The sequence below is a fragment of the Lynx canadensis genome, chromosome E3, assembly GCF_007474595.2.
Source record: "Lynx canadensis isolate LIC74 chromosome E3, mLynCan4.pri.v2, whole genome shotgun sequence".
In the NCBI taxonomy this organism is placed as follows: domain Eukaryota; kingdom Metazoa; phylum Chordata; class Mammalia; order Carnivora; family Felidae; genus Lynx; species Lynx canadensis.
This window is the reverse complement of record NC_044318.1, coordinates 19,774,896-19,787,363: the sequence shown is the minus strand read 5'-3', so window position 1 is coordinate 19,787,363 and position 12,468 is coordinate 19,774,896. Positions and strand designations below refer to the sequence as shown.

The window sequence follows — 12,468 nt, the reverse complement described above, 5'->3', positions numbered from 1 at the left end:
AAACCAAATGCTCAAAGTTGTCAACGGAACCCCTGGTTCAGAATTTCAAAACGATAGATTGGGGAAATGGGTCTGCCTCTTTCTTTCCACTCCGCCTTACTGAAATGATAGGAAGAAAAAGTAATAAATCTATCCAGAGCTGATACATAAACAAGAGCAGAGAAAGCTACAACCCAGGAAAAAACACAAGAAACGTCATGAATGGATGAATGTGCCAAACCTTGGTGGAGCTCTAGAGAGGCTCCAACAGAGCTAGGAGAGCAGGAATAGGCACAGAGGAAAAAAAGACTGCCTAAGGAATAGAAAAGCCATAACCATTCCACTCCTCCTTTTCCACTTTCCATCCCCATGACTACATGGCCACGGGCTGCAGCTGCACTTGAATCTAAAACCAAAGAAACAAAACCTTGGCAGGAGGCAGGGAGGACTCCTGCAAGGGGTTTGGGACCCCAGATCAAAGTCTTCTTTATTGGAAACTACTCTCCATCACACCAGTAAATCCTGGCAATCAACACCCTTTTCAGACAGACTCAGTATCCGTCCTTCCGTTTGAGGTGGGAGCCTCTGGGTAAGGAGGAAAGTTGGAGGAAAAGTTAGAGGACACTCACTCTAGTTAACCCATATTAATCCCCCTAGATTCTAGAACCTAAACCTTTATCCATAATATCAACAGGCGACCAAAAATCAGATACTTGAAGAAAATCACACAAAGAGAAAGTACCTAACTCTGCCCTGAGGAAGCTTCCCAGAGGGGACATTATAAATATCAGGCAGACAAGACAAGGTTCAAGGAACATGAGCTGGACATGGGGAACTGCAAATAATTGATCAAGGGTGAAATGCATATGACAGTGGGGATGCAGAAGATAAGATGAGAAAGACAAGCAAATACCTAAGAAACTGGAAGAGGGCTGCAGGTGTAGTGCAGTGAGATCACACAAAACTTAAGCTGGCTTTGTGGATGGAAGAAACTGAGAGGAGTTGCAGGTAGACAGTGAAAAACAAAATGAGGACATTACGTATGACAGATGGTAATTTAGTGAAGTTGCGTACATGACCGATAAAATCAATTAGAAGCTGGAAGAAGAGTGTAACGGTTGCTATAATCTGTTGTCGTTTTGTTCCAAGTAGAACTGTCGTGTGGCTGATGGAGTAGCACCACAGGGTCATGCCAACTACAACCATGACTCACTCTTTCGCCTCTTCCGTGTCTGGGAGGCAAGCAGAGTGCGCAAGCTCTCTGTAACCCTGGGGAAGTCGGGGATCGAGACAGCCACAGCACAGGAGAAAGTAAAATCAGCAAACAAATTAAGTTACATCACCGTCATGTTACCCATTAAGACCAGATTATTACCTCTAACTACTGAACATTCTTCAGCCTCAGTGTCTTCATTAAAATTGGAGATTAGTTTCTGCAGACATCTACTTCATAACATTTTGTAAGGATTTAATGAGGAGTGCTTACTTAACACGGTGCCTCTAGCAAGCACTCAAATGCCTAGTTAGAAGCTCCTCTCCCCAATTCTCAGCGGCACCACGACTGTATTTACTTTTGTCAAGAGTCCACGGACACTTCTTGTGCAGAAACATCAGGAACCCCCAGCGTCTGCTCTCCGTGTCCTCCTGTAAGTATTACAGAGCAGATGCTTTCCACCCTTGTCCTAGGTCAGTATTATTCTACTCCACGGCATGCTCCTTTGCTATTTACCCGGAATTTTGTCCCTCTTCTCAAATTTCATTTTGAAGGCTTTTTGATGAGGTTAGCAGGTGTTTTCTGGCCCCAAATGGTGGCATTCGTACTTACAAGATGCAGCACGTTAGCTCTTGGGAGGTATTACAGTATCAGCTGCTACTCTAAGCACAGGGGAAAGTTCTGTTCTTCAGCACGGTCACCACAGCCAACTGACCACACTTGACCCACACCTCCTCCTTCAGAAAGCCACGTGAAAAAATATAGAAATATCCTACCTGTGCCCAAACACTTTGGCTTTCAGGATTTAAATGCGAGCAGAGATTTATTTAAGACATCTATCATTTTACAGATCTATCAAAAGGAGGAAGGGGTGATGGATCTGATTGATCTACGTGGTCCATCATACTTGACACATGCTCCACAAAGAAAACATTCCAATCAGTAATCATTCATTCCTTGCAGGCTAGTAGCAGGACACCCAAATCTGCAAGCTCTGGATCTAGGAATGAGAACAAACTTCGGAGTGACTAAAATGTCCATGACTCTGCTGGGCACTTTACGCATATTTTCCCATTTATAGTTACCACTTGTTAAAAAATGATAAAGATGTAGCCTTTTATAAATGAAGAGACTGAAGCTCAGAAAGAAATGAATGGTCCAAGGTCATACCGCTAGTGCAGGGTAGAGTCAAGATTCAAATCAAGGCTCTCAAAGTCCTGCTCTTTCCTCTCCAGCAAGAAACCTCCCAAAGTAAAGTGCTAGTGCCTTTCAGGAGCCACAGAGAAGAAATCCTTTGGCTTTAGACAGGTTCCGTGATAGACCTTCTTACTTACAGCGTATCTTTTCCCCAGACTGTGTGCCTCCACAATCCTTTCCTCATTTCCTTCCACGTTTTACAAGAACACTTCCATGGCTATGTCATCAGGAGCAAGAATGGCAAAAAAATCAAAGATAAAGACTGCACAGCCACTGGTCTGAACAAGAGGGGACTGGGCACTGGTGATCTTTAACAGAGCGACGACGGCATTTGTTTCGTGAATGTTTGTGGGAGGGTGATGTGGGAGACACAAGATACAACTAGTGAACGGCTGTAAGGTCCCACATCAGAGGAGTTCAATAGCTGAGAGAAGTAGGAAGGTAGCTAGAAGGCTACCGGAAATTAGCAAAAACGTCTGTCCTTTAGAAAAAACTCATGACGGAAAATGCCAGGAGCACGACAGAATACGCAGGACACTATCATCCGTGTAAAAAGCGAGAGAGAGGACACGTGCTCTCATTCCCCTGTATGTGCACGAAATGATTCTGAAAGAACACCTAAGAAACAAACAGTGGCTGTGGGGAGGAAGAGGAAGGACCTGGGCTGATGGGGGATGGGAGGAAGGATCTCACTACAAACCTTTCCATAGTATTTTAATTTCTGAGCCATGTGTGAATGGTAAGCGTTAAAAAATTAAATATTAACAATATTTTCAAGCATTAATATTAAACGAGTACATTTTGATCTTCACAAAGTAAAAGGCTGTTCTAGGTTTCTGGTTTGCCAAGAGATTTGGTCATGTGTGCATGCTAGATTTTGTTAGGTTTCTTTCCTGTATCTATTGAAACACTTATATGATTTTTGTCTTTTTTATTTTTTTCAGATTTTTATTTAAATCCTACTTAGTTAACATATAGTATAATATTGGTTTCAGGGGCAGAATTTAATGATTTGATTTTTGTAGAAGACAAAAGATTTTTGTAGAAGACCTGCTGGCAGGTACAATTGTATTGATGAATTTTCTAGTAGTGAACCAAGCCTGCATTTGCTAGTATAAGAATTTAGCTCAGGCCATGATCTCATGGTTCTGGAGTTTGAGCCCCGCGTCGGACTCTGTGCTGACATCTCAGAGCCTGGAGCCTGTTTTGGATTGTGTCTCCCTCTCTCTCTGCCCCTCCCCACGTTTGTACACTCTCTCTCTCTCTCAAAAATAAAATAAACAATAAAAAAAGATGAAAACTATAACGTTGTATCTTTTTTTCTTTTACTAATTTTATTGGCAAAAATGTTCAAGAGTAATATCTGGTTCTGGCAAGAGTGAGAGTTAAAAGGTTCTCTCTTCTATTGCTGGTGGAAAACTACTGGAAAGTACTGTGGTGTTTTAACAACTGAAGTTATATACATTCCAGACAGCCAACCCATTCAGTAGAATGTATCTGATGATAATAAACCCACAGTATGCAAGGCCATATGCATATCAAAGTTCACTGAGAGGTTCACAACGGAAACTGAAGGTCTATCAACAAAGAAATGGCTATCCTCTCGGTTAGCATAGCACGTTGTATTGAAAAGGAGTTGCTCTGTTTGTTTATTGACTTGAAGGGATGGTCCTTTTTAAATTTTATTTTGTAAGATTTAATTATTATTTTAAGTAATCCCTACACCCACTGTGGGGCTCAAAATCACAATCCCAAGATCAAGCGTTGAACACTCCACCAAGTGAGCATGCCAACTGCCCTAGGAATGTTACTTTGTGTGTGTGTGTGTGTGTGTAGACATATAAATATATAAAGCAAGTTGCAAAAATGTGAACAATGTTATCCCATACTTTTTTCAAGCTGTTTATATGTGCTTGAACAACTTTATAGGAATTTAGAGAAAGTCACGAGGAACTATCCTCCTGAACTAGGAACATCAGAGTAACCTCACAACTGGACCAAGTATCTAAGGAAATTATTAAGTTTTTTAAAAAGTGTATCCCAGGGGTTCCTGGCTGGCTCAGTTGAAAGAGCATGCAACTCGATCTTGGGGTCGTGAGTTCAAGTTCCACACTGGTACAGAGATTATTTAACTAAATAAATAAACAGACTTTTAAAAAAAAGTATATCTCAATTTGAAATGTTACATTACAGGTACGTTACTTTTACAAATTAGTACCAAAGAAATGTTTAAAACTCCATAATGTCCAGGATTTGCTTTCACTACTCCAAGCCCCACCCCATCCCCCCAAAAAAGGAAAAGAGAAAAGTGTAACATGATTGGCACGTTGGCAACTGCTGAAACTGAGTAATGGGTGCCCGTAGCTTCTTTGTTCTGTTCTTATCTGTGTATGTTTGAAATTTTCCATAATAAAAGACAAAAACAAGTTACAAGCCTCCACACGAATGATTAAAGGCAAGGCAATATGGAGGGAGATTAGAGACGGGAGGAAGGAGCCAAAGTGTAAGAACAGGAGTAGTGGGAGCAGGAAGAGAATGGGTAAGGCGAGTGCCCATGATGGCAAGCAGGACACAGCCAGGATCAAGAACGCCTTTCCTCGTCCTGCTCTTCCTGATGCTTGATGGTCCGTTTTTCCTACATCCCCAACATGAACATCATCAAAAGTAATCACTTCCAGGGGCGCCTGGGTGGTGCAGTCGGTTAAGCGTCCGACTTCAGCCAGGTCACGATCTCGCGGTCCGTGAGTTCGAGCCCCGCGTCAGGCTCTGGGCGGATGGCTCGGAGCCTGGAGCCTGTTTCTGATTCTGTGTCTCCCTCTCTCTCTGCCCCTCCCCCGTTCATGCTCTGTCTCTCTCTGTCCCAAAAATAAATAAAAAACGTTGAAAAAAAAATTAAAAAAAAAAAAAAAAAAGTAATCACTTCCAAAGGATACTCTTGTAAACTGCTGTGGGGAGTATGGACTAATAGAGCCCACAGGTGAACAATTTGTAAGTATCTAATATCAAATTTTCAAATGTCACTATGTTATGATCCATAGATTCCAATCTAAGCCCATAAAAAAGAAATTGTACAAAAACAGATACTGCAAAAGAGCCTAAAACCCAACCAACAGAGAAAAGTTAAACACACCATAATGTACTCTTACCATGGAATCCTACCCAGTAGTTTCAGAAACGAAAGGGGGTTGTAGACTTCTACAGTATGCAGGAAAGAGTTGACACAGCAGGTCTGAGACGGTGATCCTTAGAAAGGTTGGCCCTCGGCTGGTGTCAAGGAGCCTGGGTTCCAGAGAGGTTCCCACCATTCCCTAACTGATAATGGTAAACTGTACAAGCCATACAGATCATGCTGAAAAGGCACAGTTGCACTTTCCTTTTGGGAATCTGGAATTTTGGTACATGTTGGCAGACAGCACCTCTGTGACCAACCCCTAACAGGAACCTTGGGCACTGAATTTCTAAGGAGCTTTCCTGGTAGACATTTTACACATGTTGCCACAATTTGGTGCTAGAAAATGAAGCATGCCCTGTGTGACACGACAGGGAGAGAGCTCTTGGAACTTGCACCTAGTTTCCTCTGGATTTTGCCCAGTGTGCCTTTTCTCTTTGCTGATAGTTTTGCTGTAATAAATCACAGCCACGAGTACCACTAGATGCTGAATCCCAGGGAATCATCAAACCTGAAGGTGGTCTTGGGGACCACCTGACAAACATGGCTTTACAGAGAAAGGTCTCTAAGACACATTGCCGAGTCAAAAGAAGGTCAACATTCAGATCACTAAATCATTTGTTAGAAAAACAAAAAGAAAACCCCACTAAAAGGCACACATTTTCCACAGTACAGTAGGGAAGCAGAGGGGAGCAGACCCTCAAGGTACCCAGTTGACTCTGCACTCAAAATTATTTAGTGATAGCCTATACAATGATTAGTCACTATACCAATAAAAATGTCCTATAAGCCAAGCAGTCTCTGCGCACTAGGAGAACCTAAGCATAAAACATGACTTTATTTTTTTAAATCAATTTATTTATTTTTGAGGGGTGGGGGAGGGGCAGAGAGAAAGAGAGAGAGAATCCCAAGCAGGCTCTGCCCTGAGCACAGCCTGATGCGGGGCTTGAACTCACAAACTGTGAGAACACGACCTGAGCCGAGATCACGAACCGGACACCTAACTGACTGAGCCACTCAGGTGCCCCCAGAAAACAGGATTTTAAACTATAATTTGGTAGAAACAACTGAACACACGTAAAATAAGGAAACAAGACACCATTTGGTAGAGGCTGTAAGCAAGTTTAGGAAAATAAGACATGCATACGAGCTGTTACAGCTATGGAAAGCTTCAAGAAGGTGATCTTAAAGGATCCTGAAGAGTTTTCCACAGACAGAGAGGTGGGCCTTTCAGGCAAGGGAGGACAGAAAGGCACAGACACAGCAAAGCATAGAGATTTGTTAGCATGGTGATTTCAGGGACCAGTACTCAGAGGAAATTTCAGAAAAAAGGAGGAAAAGTTAGATAAAAGTAGGAAATAAATTGCTAAATAGGGTGACAAGCCTCTTGCAATACTTAAGAGTAAATATGCAATGTCCTGAGCCACAGCGGTGGACTGGAAATGAAAAGCAAAGATCACCACACCAAGGTAACCATAAGAAGCTGGAATAGTTGATGGTATTAGTAAGAATGATAAGAGAAGCATGTTAATGATGATACCTCCAGATTTTAGAGAGCAAACATTTAAAAGTGGAGGCTCTGGTGTTGAGATGGTAATTCCATAATGGGACAAGAGGTTATATCTTGCTTCACAGAATAGAAGATTGGTGGGGGGGCAGCTTTCCACAGGGCCTAACTAGCCTGTCAGTCAGCAACCTACCATAAGCCAGCTCATCACCACACAGAAGCCAGCTGTATGTGACAAGCTGGTTATGAAAATATATTTCACATCTCCTGCCAAAAATGCTGTTCTCCTACTTTTCCCCTTACTGTCTATTCTATTTTCTCCCAGCCTTCCTGCTTCCCCTTTTTCTATCTGCTTGCCAACCCTCCCTTTTCTTTTCTCCTTCTCATCCTCCTACACGTAAATTAATCACCAAAGCCAGTCTAGCACTACACAGTACAAAGTCACTAGTAACCTTCAAAACAATAATTTCACCACATAGTAGAGATGGAAACCCAAATGCAGCAAAAATAGGTAAGAATGAAATCAGGGGTTTGGACAAGTTTTTCAAAAACTTTGGCAGTGATATAAAGAGAACACAATAAAAATGAAGTTTTTTGGATTGTTTTTAAAATAAGAAGACTAGGGGCGCCTGGATGGCTCAGTCGGTTGAGCATCTGACTCCTGATTTCGACTCAGATCATGATCTCACAGTTCAGTTTGTGAGACTGAGCCCCATATGATGGCTCAAACCCTGTGTCCGTGCTGTCAGTGTGGGGCCTACTTGGGATTCTTTCTCTCTGCCCCTTCTCCCTTGCTCTCTCTCAAAATAAACAAACATATAAAATAAAATAAAGACTAGAACTTATTTGCAGATAAAAGGGGCTAGGGAATATAAGTATCAGAGAAAGTGACAGCAGATGGGGTGACACAAGAGAGCCTAGTTTAGAGTCACAGGCAGTTTAATAGCCACACATACTGAAGGAGTTCAATAAAAGTGATACATCCATAAAATGAAATACTACGCAGCTATAAAACAGGTAAGATATCCATGTTCTTGTATGAAAGATTCTGGAAGGTATTCAGTTAGTTGGGAAAAAAAACCTGTAAAATTCAGTATACTATGTTTTGTGTTAATAGGAAGAGATAAAAATACATATCCCCTTGTGTTTTATTTGCATAAGGAAATTCTGGAAGCACACACAAACTAATAAAATATCCGGATGGCAATAATGTATATTTCTAGATACTATCTGATTTTGAACCATAGAGCACAGACAGAAAGCTTAGCTTTAGAGGCACAGGTGGCAGTGAAGAGTCCGCGTATCTTCTGCTTAAGAATTATAGGAAGGGGAGCCTGGGTGGCTCAGTTGGTCAAGTGTCTGACTCTTCATTTTGGCTCAGGTCATGATCTCACGGTTCGTGGGTTTGAGCCCATCATGCTGACAGCATGGAGCCTGTGTGGGTTTCTCTCTCTTCCTCTCTCTCTGCCCCTCCCTGGCACTCTCTTGTGTGTGCATTTGAGCGCTCGCTCTCTCTCAAAATAAGTAACTTAACAACAAAAAGAATGAAGGGAAAATAAGACAGAGATAGCGATGCATTATCCAGATGATACCGAGTCTGGATCTCTTCAAAAAGAGTTTAAACCTGAAGAGGGCTTCCCCTGGCCTCATAATCTGAGCACCAAATAATTCAAGTAAAGGATTACAATCCACCAAAGAAAATAAGAATCCGGGAGATCTTAATGATATTAATAAACGCGCGGATGGATAAATGCACAGGGTAAAGGGAAAGATCTTACAGCAGAATGTCAACAAATATGGAAAGAATAATGGCCTTGGAAAGTCACTATTTGGCAATCCATTGACTGAGGCAAGAATCCTGGTGAGAAACAAGATGTTTTACATAGTTTCAAAGTTCTCCCAACAATATAATTTTTAATTACAAAAGGAAAAATCCTAACTTTACAATTACAAACCTGACATATACCACCTTAACCAAGTAACTGAAGTTACCGTCACCAGTAACGGCACAGATGAACATCATCGACCTCCTGACAGAATGCACCAGGCAAAACACAACATTGGTTTTGTGCTATTCCTGCCCAAAATGCATAACCTGGGGCACCTGGGTGGCTCAGTCAGTTGGGCCTCCAACTCTTGGTTTCGGCTTGGGTCATGTCACGGTCCTGGAGTCTTGGGATCGAGCCCTGCATGGAGCTGGGTGTCGAGCGTGCTTGGGATTCTCCCTCTGTCTCCGCCTCTCTACTCCTCTCCCTTACTCACATGCACTCTCTCTCCCTGTCTAAAATAAAAAAAAAAATTTTAGAAAAAAAATTTTTAATGTTTATTTATTTTTGAGACAATGTGAGAGACAGAGTGCAAGCAGCAGAGGGGCAGACAGAGGCAGACACAGAATCTGAAGCGGGCTCCAGGGTCTGAGCCGTCAGCCGAGAGCCGGACGCGGGGCTCCAACTTATGAACCGTGAGATCATGACCTGAGCCGAAGTCGGACACTTAACCGACTGAGCCACTCAGGTGCCCCTAAAATAAAAAATTTTTTTTTAAATGCGTAACAACCTAACCAACAGGACACAACACACAAATATGGATGAGGGACATCCTACCAAATAACTAGCCTGTACTCTTTAAAAAATTTCAAGGTCTTAAAAAACAAAGACTGAGAAACTTCCAGAATGCCGGTGACTAATCGAACATGAAAACTAAATGCAAACTGTGTTCCTGGGCTGAATCTCCAATGAGAACAGTTTTGTTTTGTTTTGTTTTTTATTTGCTCTAAAAGGCATTATTGAGACGACTGGCAAAATCTGAGTAAGGTCTATAGCTTTACTCTTAAGACCTGCACCAATATTACTTCCCCAATTTTGATAATGGTACTATACAGTTATTAAGACATGTCGTTGATTTTAGGAAATAACTACATACGAGTTTTTGGGGCTAAAGAGGCAACATGCTTCCAAGTCACTCTAAAAGGGTTCAGAAAAAAAGCAGTATAGATGTAAAAAGAGAAAATGATAAAACAAATGTGGTTAAATGTTAGCATTTGAGGAATACAGGTGAAGGATATTCAAGAATTCTTTGATCTATTCTCGTAAAATTTCTCTAAATCTGAAATTATTTTAAAATTAAAAGCTCAGGGGTACCTGGGTGGCTCAGTTGGTCAAGCATCCAATTCTTGATTCTAAGGTTATGGGATCGAACCTCATGGTGGGCTCCACGCTGAGTGTGGAGTCTGCTTGGGATTCTGCCCTTGCCGCCCACGCTCCCTCTAAACATATAAACTTTTTTTTTTTTTTTTTAAAGCCCTTAAAATAAAAAGCTCAGGTTGAGGACAGTCAGTGAAATTAGAAACAGGAGAACAGACACCCCACCACAGTGACAGAAGCACCCTATAGTCTGCAAGTGCTCTGAGAGATTATCTATTTGAACCTGCAATTCTGACACACAGAATTGATGCCATTCCCATTTGAAACTTAAAGAAACCAATGATCAGAAAGTCTAAGTGACTTGTATGGTATATGGTAGTGGGGTAAGGCTGTCCCAAAACCTGGTTTGCTAAACTACTCTCCTAAACTCTACTCTTCTGAGGCTTAATTACTAGTTCCTTCAGGATTGTTTCCAACTCACACAAACCTCACTCTTGACCTCTAATTAAATGATGCTCATTTTCTAATTGTTTCAGATGTTAATCTCACTCTTCCAAATAGGACTACTTGCAGCTCTGAAGGCAAAAACCAGTTCTACTTGTATTGTACTCCCCAGCATTGGGCACTGCAATTAAACTCCTGCTTCCTTGCTTTTTACTAACACTCTAACCTGATCCCCACCACCAAATATGTGTTCTTTCCACTCTTCTACCCACATTCTACGTAAGGACGATCCTACTTAAGCGCTTCAATCTCCAATATCTACTTGTGTAAGCAACTTGTTTCTTTTCTCTCAAACCTCCATCTCTCCCTTTACGAGAAGTCTCAAATTATACCTCCTCCCAAGGGTTGTTGTGAAGGTTAAATTAGGTAATGCAGAGAAAGTGCTTAATGGACACAGTTAATAAGTGTACACTCCTCACTAGCTACAAGACTGAGATCCAAAATCCTGCACTAAATAAGGCTAAGGTTAGGACACAAGGAAGGGTGCAAACTGAAGAAGGGAGAACGTACAGCAGAAAACAGAACTGATGCACCTCTCTGAATGGCTCTCATCAAGAAGACAAAAGATAACAAGTGTTGGTGAGAACAGGTAGAAGAGGAACCCTTTTGTGCACTGCTGGGAATGTAAACTGGTGAACCCACTATGGAAAACAGTCTTGAAGCTCCTCAAAAAATTAAAAATACAGGGGCGCCTGGGTGGCTCAGTTGGTTAAGCGTCTGACTCTTGATTTGGGCTCAAGTCATGATCTCATGGTTCATGAGCTCAGGCCTCACATCTGGGTCTGTGCCTGACAGTGTGAAGCCTGCATGGGATTCTCTCTCTGTTCTTCCCCCACTTGTGCTCTCTCTCTCAAAATAAATAAACTTACAGAAAAATTAAAAATACAGCTACCGATGACCCGGTGATCCCACTTCTGGGTATATTTCCAAAGGAAATATAAACAAGATACCAAAAAGATATCTGCCCTCCCATGTTTACTGCAGCATGATGCACAATAGCCAAGATATGGAAACAACCTAAGTGTCCATCAGTGAATGATGGAGATGTGGGATGTGTGTGGGTGTGTACACAATGGAATACTATTCAGCCGAAAGAAAGAAGGAAATTCTGCCATTGGCAATAACTAGATGGGCCTTAGGGCATTGTGCTAAGTGAAAGAAGTCAACAGAGACAGACAAACACTATAGATATCACTTATACATGGAATCTAAAAAAAAAGCTGAACTTATAGAAACAAAGCAGAACGGTGGTTACCAGGAGCCAGGGAATGGGGGGATTGGGGAGAAGTGGTTAAAATATACAAACCTGCAATTAGAACAGGAGTAAATTCTGGAAATCTGATGAACAGAATAGTGATTATAGCCAACAATACTGTAGTATATGCTTCAAAGTTGCTAAAAGACTAGATCTCAAATGTTCGCACAAAAAAGGAATGCTAATTATGTGACATGATTAGAGGTGTTAGCTAACACTATGGTGGTAATCACACTGCAATATATAAACATTGTATCAGCACACTGTACACCTTCAACTTACACAGAGTTAGGTTTCAGTATCTTAAAAGCAAAACAACAGCACACAAGGGCAATGCACTAACCCCTGGTGGGGCAGGGGATGAAATTATTTCAATTGTCAATCCTGCCTTTATAAAGATGGAAAAAAATTAAAAAGACAAAATGAAAACAGAAGCGAATACATAAAAACAATTATTACAGCACAATGAAAAATGAGGTAGATGCCAGAACAACAATTCAA

General features: G+C 41.5%; 1 protein-coding gene across 8 annotated transcripts in view; it reads right to left on the bottom strand.

Moving 5' to 3' along the window:
- Positions 1-12,468, bottom strand: part of TNRC6A (trinucleotide repeat containing adaptor 6A) — a 100,693-nt gene that overhangs the window by 77,687 nt on the left and 10,538 nt on the right. The window lies entirely within an intron of this gene.